Here is a 16,505-nt window from a genome sequence, read left to right as displayed (position 1 = left end):
GAATGGAGAGTGTTTGCAAACTTTCATGGCAATTTCATAGAGTAATTTTATGTCTATTGAGGCTAATTATGAAAAATTTAGGTGTATATTTTGTACGTCTTTCTTTTCCTTCCACTTTTCTAGGAATTTCTTATGGTTAATTTTACACAAGTGTCCCTGGGCGGCAGAATTGAAATAAAAACCTGGCCTTTGCCCACAGAGGGTTTGAGAGACTTTGGTCTGGGCAAGACACTCTCCTACGTAAGAAGGCATTGCTTACCATAGGGAGCCCCAGAAAATGAGGAGGCCTGGGGAGACCCAGCCCCTTGGGCAGCCCAGGAGGTGGAAAGGTCTCCAGCCTGGGGACCTGAGGTGGCTGAGTTTGGAAAGGACCTAGAGGCCTCATGCACGGACCCTGGCCAAGCCAAGGGTTGCATCACATCAAGTGGTGTATTGCTTGACAGAATCCACCTTGCAAAGCAGGGCAGAAGGCTGACAGCTGGCCAGCCCAGGGCACCCTGGACTCGAGGAGGGACAGGCTGTGTGTGTGGGAGTCTTGGGTTCCCTCCCCACTACAGTTGACCCCTTCCAGCCCTTTCCCACCCCATGTGAGGCTCTGTGAAACCCCGGCTGCCTCGTGCCATGACTGCCACCTTGGTGACAGTGGCTCCCCCAGGGCAGGGTGGGTCCTGCTTCCCCATCCTTGAGGCTGGGTCCCTGCTCTCTGCTGGGCTCAAAGCAGGCGCTCAGTGAATGTGGACTGAAGGGCCACTGGACACACAGATCTCCCTTCCAGTGGCGTGCCCGCTGCCTGTGTTAGGGTATCAGGTCCTGTGAGCGTGGAGGACGTGCTGAGAACGGTGAGACTGGGGGAGGGGGATGGCAGAACCCAGCAGATCTGCCATCGAGAGCAGGGAGGTTTCTGGAGGCGCCACACATCCGTCCTCTTGGTCTGCATGGATCTGGGGCTGGAGGAGTCCCTCAGAGAAGAGATGGGACGCAGGGCCAGCTGCAGAGGGAGTGCAGGAGGGCAGGGAGTAGCCTTCCCACGCGGCGGGGGGCAGGGAGGCGGTGCTGCCCGCTCACCTGGAGGACCCCGGGGAGAGGCTTAGCTGAGCTGAAGGGTAGCACCGGCCCCCAGAGTTCGCCGGGGGAAGCACGCACTTCCCGCAAAGCGATGTTCCCAAAGAGAGGCGCCGAGCAATGCTAGACTTCTAAGCGTCATGAAACCTGGAGGGAAGAAGACAGCCAACCAGTCCTGCTGGCTCTGGGGGCGGTGGGTGATGCTTCCGCCTTGATGATTCCCTGCAGCGAATCAGCCCACCCAGCTGTCTGGGCACCTCCCCGTAGAGTTCCTCCCCAAACTTCCCCAAGGTCCGCCCCGCCCCCCAGGCCCTTTTGAGAAAAGGTCAGTGCAGGTGTCACGAAGCCTGAAGCCTGGGAAGAGGCGGGATGAGGGCCGGCAGGAAGGGAAGCCCGAGGGCGAGGATTGAGTCCTGGAGACCGCAGTCCAGGACTGCAGGACACAGTCGTAGGGGGTTTGTGACTTCAAATAAAACTAGGACTGGGTTTCAGGTTGGGGTCAGGGAGACGGATCAGTGTGGACACTCAGAGCGAAACAGAACGTGATGTCAGACAAGTCTTGTCTTTTGGAACCAGCCGCCCTTCCATGCGCGATGTTTCAGTGTCTTTGCCATTTACCTCGGTCCTCGGGGAGGCTTTAGCTCATGTAACAAATAAGACCCTACATTTCAGTGACTGAGCCCAGTGGAAGCTGCTTTCTTGTAAAAGTCCAGTGAGGGTGTCAAGGTCCACGTGGCGATTCAGGAGCCCAGGCTCCTCCCTTTGTGGGGTCCAAGGCCTCGGCTGCATTTGCATCCAGACGGGGGCTGGGAGGGCAAAAGGAATGAGAAGGGCCTCTTAGCTCCCACCTGGCTGGCCAGAACGAGGCCCCTTGCCCTCCCCAGGGTCCCCAGGGCCCTGGGGGAGTGCCCTCCTGGAGGAGGTGCCAGGGACCTGCCAGCACCTGTGTTTACTGTCCCACCAGTACTGCACACGGTGAGGCTGGGAGTGGGAGAAGCCCTTCCTCGGAAGCAGACCTGGGTTCTGTTAGAAAGGGGATGAATGCTTAGTTGGTTCCAATGACACGTGTCCCTTCCAGGGTCCCTGGACGTGAGTCCCGGTGGAAGGAGGTAGATGGTAAATTCCTGGGGTCGGGTGGGGGCATGGATTCCCTGGAGAGGCAGAGCCAGAGGGCTACTCGGGGCAGAAGGTGACCCCACCTGGGGCCTGACTGCCTGGCTGGGGTTAGGGAGGAGGAGGGTGGGGACATGCAGAAGGAATAGGAGACCCCAGAGACAGCCTCACCCCCCATAGAGGTTTGGGGAACATGCGGGAAGGACCCAGTGCCCTGGAAGGAACAATGGCTTTAGCTCCCAGCTCCATGAAGGTGGAGGCGGCTAGAAGCCCTTACCTGGCTCCCCTTCTGTCCCTTGCTGAGAGTTTCCGGGGTGAGATGGACAGTCCATGGCAAGAAGCACTTGCTCTGCTCCCCATGGTCTGATGACACAGGTGGGCTCCCCCTTGGTCTCACAGCTGGGGATACTGGTCCTGAGAAAGGTTCTGCCTGGGCCATTCAGGGAGCTGGGGTGGCAGGTGGGGACCAGAGTTCTCCCAGGCCCCATCCTCTCCCCAAGGCCCTTCTCATCCCTGGCAGAGACACCTGGTCTCTGTGTGCGGGCCGCTAGGCTCCTACCCAGCACTTCCTGTGGCCAGTTTGTCTAATCACCTTACCGATCTTTCCTCCTGGCAGTTCTGAATTTGTGGATGCCCAGTCACCTGTTTACAGACGCGGAAACTGGTTCATAGAGTGATTTAAACCCCAGACCTGAGGATACGTTCTGGGAAAGTACGGGACGAGGATGTCTTTCCATCTAGTTTATGGCTTCCCTGGCTGAGCAGTGCTGCCCTTGGCCTTGCCGAGATTTTATAACTGGCTCTCGTTCTGGGTCAGACAGAGCCCCCTCTGGAGTCATAGGAGAGAGGAAGCCAGTCCCGCTTTCTGTGTGAGCCGGATCTTTTCTCTTGCCTGAATACAACAGTCATAAGTAAGACTCCAGTAAATAAATAGTTCAGTTCCCATCGAAATTTCCTATGCTGGAATTTGTGCCTTTAGAAGAAACATGAATGATGACTGGGACAGAGCATTCTTTTACTTGAACCCAGATGATTCTAACACAGATAGTAGAAACGTGAGAAGCCTCAGCTAAGTGTATTCTCTGGGTTATAAATTCCTTTTCTCTCTAATGCCTCTGCCTTATCTGGAGATTCTCTTGGCTGCACTTTCTTCTTTCACTTCTGTCTCTTGCTTCACTGTGTTCCTTCTTTTCTGGTATTTTACTAGCTCAGCAGCTGCAGCTCAACTGAGCCAAGAATGTTTGCTCTGGGTGGTGAAGAGGTGCACTCACTCTGCCCCCGTGGCCCTGCTCTCCCCGGCACACTGGTGCCCTTATGCAACTCTGTCCTTTTCAGAATCAACTCTGCCGGAGCTTGGTTAAAAAAAAGTCAGTGAATGACAAATGACGGGGTTTGTTCACCTTTCATTAGCTGCCTTTAAAACGGAGCCCCTTTCCTGAGTAACTCTCAAAGTGTGTGCTTTGGCTGCGTCTACAGGATGCTTTGAAATGTATTATTTCTCAACTAAAGAACTGTGTGACCGGATGCATTTTAAAATAGCGAGTGCACTTGAAATATCGAGCCAGAGGTTTCTTTGCTGGGAGCATGGAAATAATGGTGGAGTTCTGGCAAAGTGGAAAAGTAACTGGTCACTCACACAGTTCTCAGAACTTGTGCTTGAAAGAAGTGTGACCTGTGCACTTTGGGGGCAGTTATGGCATTCTTCATGGAACCTAAACCTACCCCGGAAGTTGTAATTGAACTTGAAAACAGCTGAGGCTAAGGTTTCAGGTGTGCAGAAGGGTAAATAGAAGTCAGATTTGGGAACATAGGTTCAAAAGGAGCCTAGAGAAAGCAAGGTGAAGGGAAAAAATATGTTGTAATGGCAGAGATAAGCCCACAGTTATCAGCTGTTATGATATAAAGATGAAATAAAAATCAGGCTGAAACAAAATGACTCTGAAAGTTTTAGAATTAACTGAGAAAGAAAATGTAGCAATATTCATACAGATAAATTAGAACTCGAAATGAGAAGTTTAAGAAGGACAGAGACAGACATTTCATATTAATAAAAGTGAAAATGCATCGAGGAGATACAATAGTTTTGACATTGTTTATACCTAATACCACATCTTTGAAATATTTACAGCTAAATTTCTTTGAATCGTAAGGAGAAATTGACCAACTTAGAATTGAAGAGATTTTAACACACCCCTCTTGCAGTGGGCTGAATTGTGGCCCTCAGATATGTTTACATACTAATCCCTAGAACCTCTAAATACTACCTTGCTTGTAAAGAGTCTTTGCAAACGTAATTAGTTAAGAATCTTGAGATGAGATCATCCTGGATTACCCAGGTGGGCTCTAAATGCCATCACAAGTGTCATTATAAGAGAGAAGCAGAGGGCGATTAGACACACACAGAGGAGGAGACTTATGAAGACGGAGGGAGAGATTGGAGTGAGGTGGCCTCCAGTCAAGGAGTGTGGGCAGTCCCCAGAAGCTAGAAGAGGCAGACAATGGATTATCTCTTAGGGTCTCAGGAAGGAGCACGACCCTGCTGACACCTTGATTTTGGACTTCTGGTCTCCAGAACTGTGAGAAAATAAATTTCTGTTGTTTTTAAGCCACTAAGTTTGCAGCAATTTGTTATGGCAGCCACAGGAAACAAATAACAATTCTCAAAAATGGATCGATCAAGTAAAAGAATAATTAATAAGACTATCAAGGATTTGAAAAAATTAACTCTACACCCAACTGAGTATGCTCATTTAAAAAATATGTAGGAAAATTTATTAAAATTAACCATGTCCTAGGCCACAAAGAAAATGTGCAATTTCCCAAGATTGAAGTCACTGAGTCCTTATTCTTTGGAGGCAGTACAATGAAAACAGCAACCACCAGCAAAAAGATAGACAGAATATCCCCTGCATGCATTGGGAGATTAAAAAATACCTTCTAAAAAATTCATGTTTTAACAAGAAAATCAAAATGGAAGTTATACTACTTAAAAACAAATGACTTTAAAAGTTGTGCATATAAAGTTGTGAGATGAAGCCACAGTGTTACTCAAAGGAGAATTTAGAGCCAGAAATGCGTTTATTAGAAAACAAGAAAGATTGAAAAGAAATGAGCCAAACTTTCTTAGCTGTAAAAAAAAAACTTAAAAAATGGACAAGAAAACAAACCTGAAGAAAGTGGAAGGAAGGAAATAATAAAGATTAGAGCAGAAATTAATGAAATAGAAAGCCAGAAAGTCCAGTAGAGTTAATCAACAAAACCAAAAGCAAGTTCTTTAAAGTGACTAATAAAATTGGCAAGCTTTGTGCAGGTATTGGGTTGGCCAAAAAGTTCATTCAGGAAACCCCAAAAGAACTTTTGGGCCAACCCAATATAATCAATAAAAAAAAGAAAGCATAAATAAATATCATGAGGAAACAAAAAAGGATCCATAGCTGTAGATATATTTGACCTTTAAACATTTTTAAAGAATTAAATATCTTTATACTAATATATTAAGAAAGTAGCTGATATTGAAAAGTTCCTAAGATACAAATAATCAAGATAGACCTAAGAACAAGTAGAGAAACAATCATAAAATAAATGGAAATGATAGACAAAGATCAATAAGCAAGTGCCACCAATGCCATACAGTTTAATAGATGAGTTCTACCAAATAGTCAAGAAGATAACTTAGATTTGGGGAAACCATTCTAGAGTGTAGAAAAAGATGGAATGCTAACCAACCCATTTTATGAAGTTAGTAGAAAACATATTATCAAAACCACATGAGGAAAGAATAAAAAAACTCCAAAGGCTCATTATGAATGTGCATGCAAAAACCATACAAAATATTAGCAAATTGTATTTTACAGTTTATTAACAGGATAGTACATCTTGAGACAGTTAGGGTTGCTTCAACAAAGAATATTTATCGGTGTGGTTAACTGCCTGAAATTAAATGAAAAAAAAAAAACCCCCAAACCTCCATGGTTTTCATAATAGATGCTAACCTCCCTCCCCCAACCCACAATAAATTTTCATTCACCACATAAACGTGGAGGAAATGGAATAGAAGGAAGCTCCTTGAACTAATAAAGAATATATACCAGAAAATCATAGGGGCCGACTTACTTAATGATGTAACAAAATTAAAGTCTAGTCACTGCTCCTATATTATACATCTTAGCCACATTTCAAGAAAAGAAATAAAAAATTTAAAGGAAGAAATAAAACTGTGATTATGTTCAGATGTTTTAGTTGTTCAGTTTGAAAAACCAAAGGAATCACCTGATGAATGACTAGAACTAATAATTTAGTTTAGCAGGAGTGCTGAATGTAAGCTGAACATATAAAGATCTTTAATTTTTCTTTAGCTACCAGTAACTAATTAGAGATTGCAATAGAAAAAAAAAAATCCCCTTCAAAATAGCAACAAAATCTGTTAGGTACCTGAGAACAAACCTGTGGCACCATACCAGGAGCATAGCCACTCTCTTTTCTTCTTTACTAAAAAGCCCTGAAATTTTGTTTGTGTTGGCAATATACTCACCTTAAAATACATGATCTCCCAGCATCCTCTGCAGCTACGATTGGCCACGTGATGAAGGTCACATGCTTCAGGAAACATAGACAGAATTCCATGGGAGGACATTCCTCACCAGATAAGAAGAGAACGTCACCTTCTTCCTGCGTAGGATACAGACAAGATGCCAGGAGGTACAGCAGTCTTCTTGTGATCACAGCGTGAAAGCTTCCTGCTGGGGATGGTGGAAGAAACGACTAGAAGATGCTCTGTTCCCAGATGACCTCTGGCCCTGGACTGCCTTACCTTGGGCTTCTTGGAGAGAGGGGAAAAGGAGGAAGGGAAGGCAAGGGGAGGGGAGAGAGGGAGGAAGAGGGAGGAAGGGAGGGAGAACCTTACTTGTTACAGTCACTGCTGTTTAGATTTTCTCTAGCTCACAAGTGAACACATCTTTAACTGATGCAAAACCTAACAAAGAAATGTTAAAACCTAAGTGAAGAAATCTGTAATATTTCATAGTAGAATATAAAAGATAGCCTAAATAAAAGGAGAGCTGTACTATTGGTTTGGCCAAAAAGTTCGTTCGGGGCTCTCTTCCTGGCTTGTAGACGGCCACCTTCCTGCTGTGTCCTCACATGGCTATTCTCAGTGTGTGCGTGGGAAGGGAGAGAGAGAATGAGCTCTCTGGAGTTTTCTCTTATAAGGACATGAATCCTTTTGGGTCAGGGCCCCATCCTTACGACCTCATTTAACCTTAATTACTTGCTCAGAGACCCTATATTCAAATACAGCCACACTGGGAGTTAGGGCTTCAACATATGAATCTTGGGGGGACACATACACTCAGTTTCTAACCACAGACCTTGTTGGCATCCTTGTCAGCACAGAATGACAGCCAGGTGGCTGAGTATTGTTTAATTTGTTGTGATACTGTTGGGAATCACAGAATAGGTAGGTAGGAGTTTGGAAATTGGCTACTTCACCATCCTAAAAACAGACAGACTCCCATGGGCCACCCTATGCTGTGAGAACAAGAGCTTCCTCAGGCTGTGTCTTCACAGCGAAGACTGCTGCTTTCTGACCATGTCCCCTCCTGCTGTGCCAGAGGGCTCTGAGGGTCCCTCTGGTGCTGGAAGTCCCCAGGGCTGGTCTCATGGGTCCTCATGAAGTGGTCCCATCATCTTCCCTGTGGCCCTCTCCCCCTGTCCTGCTGGAGCCCCCGGAGCTGCCGACCTCATGCACTGACCATGTGGAGGGTCCTCAGGGCTGATGCTGCTGCAGCATCACCCCCCCTTAGGCACTGCCACCCCCGGGGTCCTCACTGCCATGCAAATTCCAGAGCTCTTGGGGTGCCCGCAGGGCTCCGGGCTCCTGAGGTCCCAAGTTGGGAGAAAGCCTCTCTCCCCTGTATCCCCTTGGTCACAGGGAGCAGGGCCGTGATGCTCCTGCCTCTGTGTCCCCCACAGGTTTTAATAGCAGAGCTCTGTCCTCCGCCCTCAGGCCTCTCCTGCATCATGCCTTGGGGATCTGGGACCTGGTGCAATCTGGGATGGGGCTGTTATGCTGGGCTGTATCACTGGACCAGGCTTGTGTGCTTTGCCCTCTGGTCCCTAAGGATGAGCGCCACACAGGAGTGTCCACCACAGCAGTGGGCAGCCTGGACAAGCCTTACTCCCAGAGGGCTGTGGCCTGGGCCTGGTGGCCGCAGAAGGTTTCCTATGACGTGGACCAAAACCTCCCCCAAGGCCAGGTGTGCGGAGCGGGGCCACCTCTAGTGTCTGTTCCAGGTCCCTCCTCTGCCAGGTGCCAGGCATGTGATTTCAGTAGGTTTGGGGTCTTCCTCCCCTTTCTCTGGGGCTGTGTGTCAGTTCCAGGGGACGTGCATTGTGCTGAAGCACCATGGATGTGTGTACATGTGTGTGTGTGTTGTGGGGGCTGGGTGGGGGATAAATTATCACCCATCGTCATCTTCCTCCTGGCACCCACTTGAGCATCCTTCCCCTTGCCAGGTCTTCATTGCCAGCTGCTGTGTGTCTGGTTTCACTCTTCTCCCTGCATGTGAAGTATCTTTATATCTGTAGGCCATCTGGGCCATGTTGGCACTGTGTCTGGGCCAAAACTGGACTACCCTTAGCCATGTGTCAGGGCGTCCAGGTGTTCCCATCCCCTGCCAGAGACAGTAAGCCTTTGGTACTGGTATGGGTTGGGTTGTGCTCCCAGAGACAAGTTCAAGTCCTAACCCCAGGTACTAGGGACCTTGTTTGGAAACAGGGTCTTTGCAGATGTAATCGAGTTAAGTTGAGGTCATACTGGGATGGGGGGAGGCCTTAATCTGATGACTTGTGTTCTTGTAAGAAGGAAATCTGGACACAGATGAAGATGGAGACAGAGATTGGAGTCCTGCATCTGCAAGGTGAGGGGCATCAAAGAGCTCCAACTACCACCAGAAGGCAGAAGAAGCAAGGAACAGACCCTCCTTCAGAGTCTCCAAAAGGAACCAACCCTGCTTAACACCTAGATTTTGGACATCTGGCCTCTTGAACTGCGGGAATAAATTTCCCTATATTCGGGTACCTAGTACGTGGTCTTTTTTACTGAAGCCACAGGGAACTGATACAGGTAGAGTTTGGAGATGTCCCCGCACACAAGACTTTCAGAATCAGGACACTCTGGCTCCAGTCCTGCCCCATCTCTCTGACCCTGACTTGTCCCCTCTGCTCCTCAGAAATGCCACTGCCATTTCCACTTCAGGGCTTTGCTTAGCTGTTCACCTCTCAGCCTCCCTTCCTCAGGGACCAGTCTCTGACCACCCAGCGCAGCCACTGGACACTTTCCCTACTAATTCTCTGTGTAGCGCTAACATTTTCTTACATATTTCTTTGTTCATTATCTGTCTCCTGCATATGACTTGGTGTTTAGAAAAGTTTCCTTGATGTGTAGAAAGCACCTAGCAATGGCTAACCCAATAATGAATAGATACAATGCTTCTACTTTGAGGTAAGTGTGTTGGTTTCCACGTGTTGTTGTGACAGAGCACCACATACTGGGCAGTGAAAACAACAGGTAGTTACTGTCTCACAGTTCTGGAGGCTGGAAGTCGGGAATCAGGGTGTCAGCCAGGCCGTCTCCCTCTGACGCCGGGGAGAACGCTTCCTGGCCTCTTCCAGCTGCTGCTGAGGCCAACAGTCCTTGGTGTCCCTGGCTTGTAGCTCCACCACTTCAATCTCTGCCTCTGTCATCACCTGGCCTTCTTCACATCGTCTTCTCTCTGCCTGTGACATGTCTGTGGTCAAATTTCCACTTTAGATAAGGACCCAGTTATGTTGGACTTGGGCCCACCCTAATGACCTCATCTTAACTTGATCACCTGCAAGGACCCTATTTTCTTTCTTTCTTTCTTTTTTTTAATGGAAAGTTTGGCTAAATTTTTTTTTTTTAAGATTTAATTTAATTTTTTTTTTTTTTTTTGCTGCGTTGGATCTTCGTTGCTGCATGCGGGCTTTCTCTAGTTGCGGCGAGCGGGGGCTACTCTTCGTTGTGGTGCGCCGGCTTCTCATTGTGGTGGCTTCTCTTGTTGCAGAGCATGGGCTCTAGGCGCACGGGCTTCAGTAGTTGTGGCACACGGGCTCAGTAGTTGTGGCTCGCGGGCTCTAGAGCGCAGGCTCAGTAGTTGTGGCGCACAGGCTTAATTGCTCCACGGTATGTGGTATCTTCCCGGACCAGGGCTTAAACCCGGATTCTAACCCACTGTGCCACCAGGGAAGTCCCGGACCCTATTTTCATATAAGGTCTCATTCACAGGTACAGGGGTTAGGACTTGAATGTATCTCTCTTGGAGGACGCAATTCAACACAGCAGTATGGATTCTTCAGATTACGAGTCACTTCTCTGATTTGGGAAGAATCTGGGTCTTTCCAGCCAGCATGACAATGCTCAGCTGTCATGGCTGCAGCCTGCTCCCTGGTGGGCTGGGGGCTTCAGGGGATTGTGTTCCACTGTCTTCTGCAGCCGGGCTCTGGTCTGTACCGTGGACTGCTCTCCAAGGAGCTGTTGGAGACTGAACAGATGGGCCAGTGCTCTGTTGAGGTACCAGGAAACTTCTTGCAAACTGCCCAAGGAACGAGCTCAAAGTCAGGCCCTAGATAAAAGAATGCTGACTTTTGCCTCATTCTCTGCTACTGAAAGGGTCCCTCGCCCTTGGATAATAATGTCCAAAAGTGAAGGAAGATTGGGTCACTCTGGGGGTAATACTGACAAATTTCCTTTATTTATGGGCTGCTGGGACCACGTTCATGGTAGATAATGGATTTTGGTTCAAAAGGGAGTTGCCAATTTACCCTACAGGAATTCAGAAAGTTTTATTAAAAAACACTCAGAGCTAAGGCTAGTCTCTGGGTGTGTGTGGGTGGGGAAGCTTTGGGGGTGGGGAAGGTGGTCCCTGCCACAGAACAGAAAGAGAAGCATGTAGCCAAAAGATAAGCAAGCCGCTGGAGGGAAAATTCTGGAAGGGTTTGCCCCACTTCATGCTGAGGGAAGCCAGGAGGCAGCAGCTCCTGGCGGGCGGGCCTGTCAATTAGAAGTTGGACACAACAGAAGCCTGTGTACTTAAAACTCATTTTATTTGACAGAAAATAAGATGCTGAGGGTTGGTGCCAGGCCTGGCTGCTGGTTGCGGACGAGACCCACTGGGTTGCAATCCATGGGTTCAACCAGGCCAGAGTTTCTGGCGGGGCTCAGGGACTAGGAGAAGAACCTTCCGTTGGGGACAGAGGAGAGGTGGGCTCTAGGGTGAGGCTTCCTCAGGCCTTTCTACAGGTCTGTATGGAACATTCTGGGAACTAGAATGAGATGGGGGATGGGAGTTTGGTGGTGGATAGACATAGCCCTTAGCATTCAAGGTTTTCAGTCTTAGCAAGAAGCCATTTGAGTTCACAGACTGTTAGAATATAGTCTGACAAGCAGAGCAGAGAGATGTGATGGAGAGATGCTGGCCTGGAGTGGAGGACAGATCCAGGAAGGCTTCCTGGAAGAGGGGCCCTCTCCACTGAGTTTGCAGGAGGGCTTCTCAAATATCAGAATGGTGCATTCTGAGTGTTAAGATGGTCACCATGAAGCCAGAATCGTGGGCGCATTATTCCTGCTGTAATCATTGTGGCTAGAAGGATCCACTCCACTTTACTGCTGATGTAGATGCTTCTCGCATGGTAGGGTTTGAGGATTAAATGAGAAGTCATATAAATATGCTGAGTGAAAGGAGTCAGTCAGAAAATCTCACATATTCTATAATACCATTGTGTTAGGGTTCTCCAGAGGGACAGAACCAATGGGACGTGAGTGTGTGTGTGTGTGTGTGTGTGTGTACACAGCTGACCCTTGAATAACAAAGGTTTGAACTGTGCAGTTCCACTTATACGTGCATGTTTTTCAATAGTAAATACCACAGTACTGTATGGGTCTGTGTCCAAGTTTGGCTGAATCCGCAGACGCAGAGTGGAGGACATGGAAGAAATGAGTATATACAAAGGGCCAACTATAGGTTATATTTATTATATTTGGAATTTGGACTGTGTAAAGGGTCAGCATCCTTAACCCTTGTGTTGTTCAAGGGTCAACTGTATACATATATATTTATTTATTTCATGGATTTGGTGCACATGATTGTAGAGTCTTGGCTAGTCCAAAATTGTCCTGGTAGGCTGGTGAGCCGGGAGAGAGTTGCACTTTGAGTCCAAAGGCAATCTGCTGGGAGAATTCCTTCTTGCTTGAGGAGGTTGGTCTTTTTCAATTAAGGGTTTCAACTGATTGGATGAGTCCCGCCCACATTATGGAGAGCGATCTGTTTTATTCAAAGTCTACTGATTTAAATGTTAATCTCATCTAAAAATACCTTCACAGAAACATCTAGAATAATATTTGACCAAATATCTGGGTACCATGACCTACCCAAGCTGACATATAAAATTAACTGTCACAGCCACTTATATGAAATGTCCAGAATTGGCAAATTTTGAGTGGTTGCCATGGGCTGGGGAGAGAAGGGATGTGGAATGATTGCAAACGGGGTACAGGTTCTTTTTGGGGTGATGACATGTGAACTACAATACTACTGTACAGTGTACAGGCATACCTTGTTTTATAACACTTTGTTTTATTGAATTTCACAGGTATTGCTTTTTTTTTTTTTACAAATTGGAGGTTTGTGGTAACCCTGCATTGTCAGATGATGGTTGGCATTTTTTAGCAACACAGTATTTCTTAATTAAGGTATGTACATTGCTTTTTTAGATGTAATGCTATTGCAAACTTAACTGACTACAGTATAGTGTAAACATAACTTTTATTTGCATTGGGAGACCAAAAATTCGTGTGACTCGATTTACGGCGATATTCACTTTATTGCGGTGGTCTGGAACAGATCCGGCCATATCTGCGAGGTGTGTCTGTAGTTTTGTAATACAGTGCCAGGAAAGTGGAAAGAGCAGTCCTGACATCCAGCAGTGGCGGGGCGTTCACAGCCAGGCACGTTAATTTCCTGTTGGATGTAGACAATCTCACAGAACACCTACCTCAGATAAGGTTACTCTGAGCCCGTGATAAAGTGAGACCAAGCAAAGCCCCTTCATCAATTTGTCTAAGCACAGATGAAAGCAAGATCACTGTGCCACCCACAGAACACCTAGCACGCCCCTCCTGGCCAACACGAGCGATCCCTGTTTCACCGGTTACAGCTTCATCTTTGCTCTAGTCGGCTGTCCCCAGGGATAAGATGTACTGAGATACCCCCTTATAGGCTTGCCCCCTCTCTCTGATAGCATCCAATCTAGAGAGAACCCCTCCCTTAGATCCTCGTCCAAATCACCAAATCAAAGCCCAAATCCTATAGTTGGTTCCATCTAACACCATCTTACTGACCACCATCCCCCCCAAGTTTCCCATGGTGCGTGGTCTCTCTCCTCACAATGAGTAATAACTGCAACTTGTTCACCAGAAATTCACAAGTGTATTTCTGGTGGCTTTGGCTGGAGGGCATTGACAATACACATAGATAAAATATATGAAATAGAATTTTAAAATGAGCTAAAATATGTAATATTTAAAGAATAACTTATTCCTGTTTATTAATGGTACTGAAATTTTCTATACCATTTCTTTCTGTTCTCTTTAGAGTACATTAAGCACTTTTAATAATAGTAATATAATCAAATATGCATTATTAAAAAATCTTGTTTACTTTATTGTGATACTGTGATCTGAAGGCTAGATTTTAAGTTCAGTTTCCTTTGATATGGGTTTTAATATCATCTTAACTGAGAGTGAGACTTTGCAAATATATGTAGATTCAAATGGCTGTGCTTACTAAACCATGAAATTCATTTTTTTTCTTGACAGTGAAATTTTTCCTTTATTGAATTTTGTCTATATAATCATGCCAGGACATTTTTTTCTTTCCATAAATTTATTTATTTATTTATTTATTTTTGGCTGCCTTGGGTCTTCGTTGCTGCGCACGGGCTTTCTTTAGTTGTTGCGAGTGGGGGCTACTCAGTGTTGCGGTGCGCGGGCCTCTCATTGTCGTGGCCTCTCCTGCTGGGGAGCACGGGCTCCAGGCACGCGGGCTTCAGTAGTTGTGGCACGCAGGCTCAGTAGCTGTGCCTCGTGGGCTCTAGAGCGCAGGCTCAGTAGTTGCGGCACGTGGGCTTAGTTGCTCCATGGCATGTGGGATCCTCCCGGACCAGGGCTTGAACCCGTGTCCCCTGCATTGGCAGGCGGATTCCTAACCACTGCGCCACCAGGGAAGCCCCAGGACATTTTTTAAATAATGAAAAATAAAAAATTACAATAAAAAGGAAAACGTTATAGATTCATATTTTTAAAATTCCATTAATATACTTCTAGGAAACAGAGAATAAAGCTTGTATGTACCTACTAGTTTTTTTTTTTTGCAGTGGCAAATAGTATCATTAAATTTTCTGTTCTTAAGCTGTAACTTCTGCAAATTTGTCAATGACATTTTCAAAATCTGATCTTGTCATATTTATATGCAATTCCCAATATAGGCAGCTTTGTTCATCTATTTTCATTTGTAGTTGAAGAATACCTCCTTATCATTTAATCATGCGAAGGTGGAAAAGTCATGATTAAGGTGTTAATGGATAAGTTTGGCAAAGATTCATAAAAATCTCATTTTACAATAAATTCTGGAAATTGAGTTCACGTCTTCGATGAAACTCATTTTAAAAATCACAACCACCAGTTATGCAATTTAAAACATATGGAATCAAAATCCATTCAAAATATTCATTTGGAAACCTTTTAAACAGCTTAGAAAATTCTGTTTTAAGTGTGCAGTTCAGAGAGTTTAGTGGATGACATATTATCTTTTGGCCAGCAAAGTCATATAATAATGAAAACATTTCCATATATCTGTATTCAGAAGCTCTCTGTATAACATTACTCTTTCTTTCATACTCATTTTAAAATGTTACTTTTACTTTGAAGGGACAGATGGAGTGTGTCTGTTTTTTCAAAAGTGTTTTTATGGTAACTGAATACTTACTAGTTGTCTTAAACAAAAGTCAAGCCAATTGGGAAAACTTATTTTTTTGGTGCAACTAACCTCTTTACATTTGACAACTGTTAAAAGCACTTTGCCTTCACTAATAAATCTTTGTGAGGTAATAAGAGATACTTGTGGTTCCTTATTTCATTGCATATTCTGCTCTTATAAGGAGTGTAATCTGCAGGTCTCTAACTAGGCAGATGTGACTGCATTGTGCCACCAGACCCTGAACAGGAACCCTGACGTGAGGGCACCACCGTGAACTCCCCAGCGTGTCCGTCCCCCTCCCCTCACTCCAGGAGACCTTGGGATTGGCCATCACATGGACCCAGTAGGCACCCCAGGGTTCACCTGTATTTCAAACTGGTGATGTGGCCTTGAACAAGTCGTTTACTCTCTGGCCTCAGTTCCATAAAATGAGGACCATCAGTCACAATGCTTCCTGGGGCTGCTGAGTGGATGAAACGGAGCCAACATGGCGTCAGCTCAGCAAGTAAGTGCAGCCTGAATGCTGGGCCTTCGTGATTCTTTAGAGACAAGACTTACCTTCGTGTAAGGTAAGTACAGTCGCAGAGAACACAGAGAACGGGGGGCACAGAGGGTATGAAATCAGCACTGGGCTGGGTGATGGGGATGATTTTGCTTCTTGGGGACTGTGGCATTTGACTGGGTGTCAAAGGGTGGGCTTGATTTAGTTGGTAGGAATTGAGGAGAGGTGCCTTCCTGGAAGTGGAGGGAAAGCAGACGAAGGAATCAAGGTGGAGAAGGCAGGCTGCCTTCGGCAGTGGGACGTGGGAGGCTGTCTAGACTGGGGGTCGCGGTGGGGGAGGGGTGGATGTGGCCCTGGTCTCTTAGCAGAGGCTGAGATCTCCCAGTGGGTCATAGTCTCCATGCAACCCCTGGTCCTGCCCCTTCTCCCACAGCATCCCTGGGTCTCTTACATTTTGGTAGGTTGGGTTAAATTCTTCTGGGTCCATGAGTAGGGGGCAACTGGCCCTGCCCCTTCCTCCCTCCTCTTGCACCTGCCCTTTAGCTGTGCCCTTGCACTTGTCTGGTTTGTCTATAAGGGCTTAGCAGACGTGCTTACTTGATGATCTTTAAATTGTTAATGATTTTAGCATTCTGTAATTAAAATGCTCATTCTCTCCATGAATTTTAAGCACACATACATCACAAATACAGACAGTATCTATTTTAATGAATGACATTAAAACACTCAATTCCAAGTAATGAGGTTATTTCCATGTCTTGGCTGATAGTTCATAT

This window comes from Eubalaena glacialis, chromosome 4, assembly GCF_028564815.1.
Source record: "Eubalaena glacialis isolate mEubGla1 chromosome 4, mEubGla1.1.hap2.+ XY, whole genome shotgun sequence".
NCBI lineage: Eukaryota > Metazoa > Chordata > Mammalia > Artiodactyla > Balaenidae > Eubalaena > Eubalaena glacialis.
The sequence above is the reverse complement of the archived record's forward strand: the minus strand, read 5'-3'. Positions refer to the sequence as shown.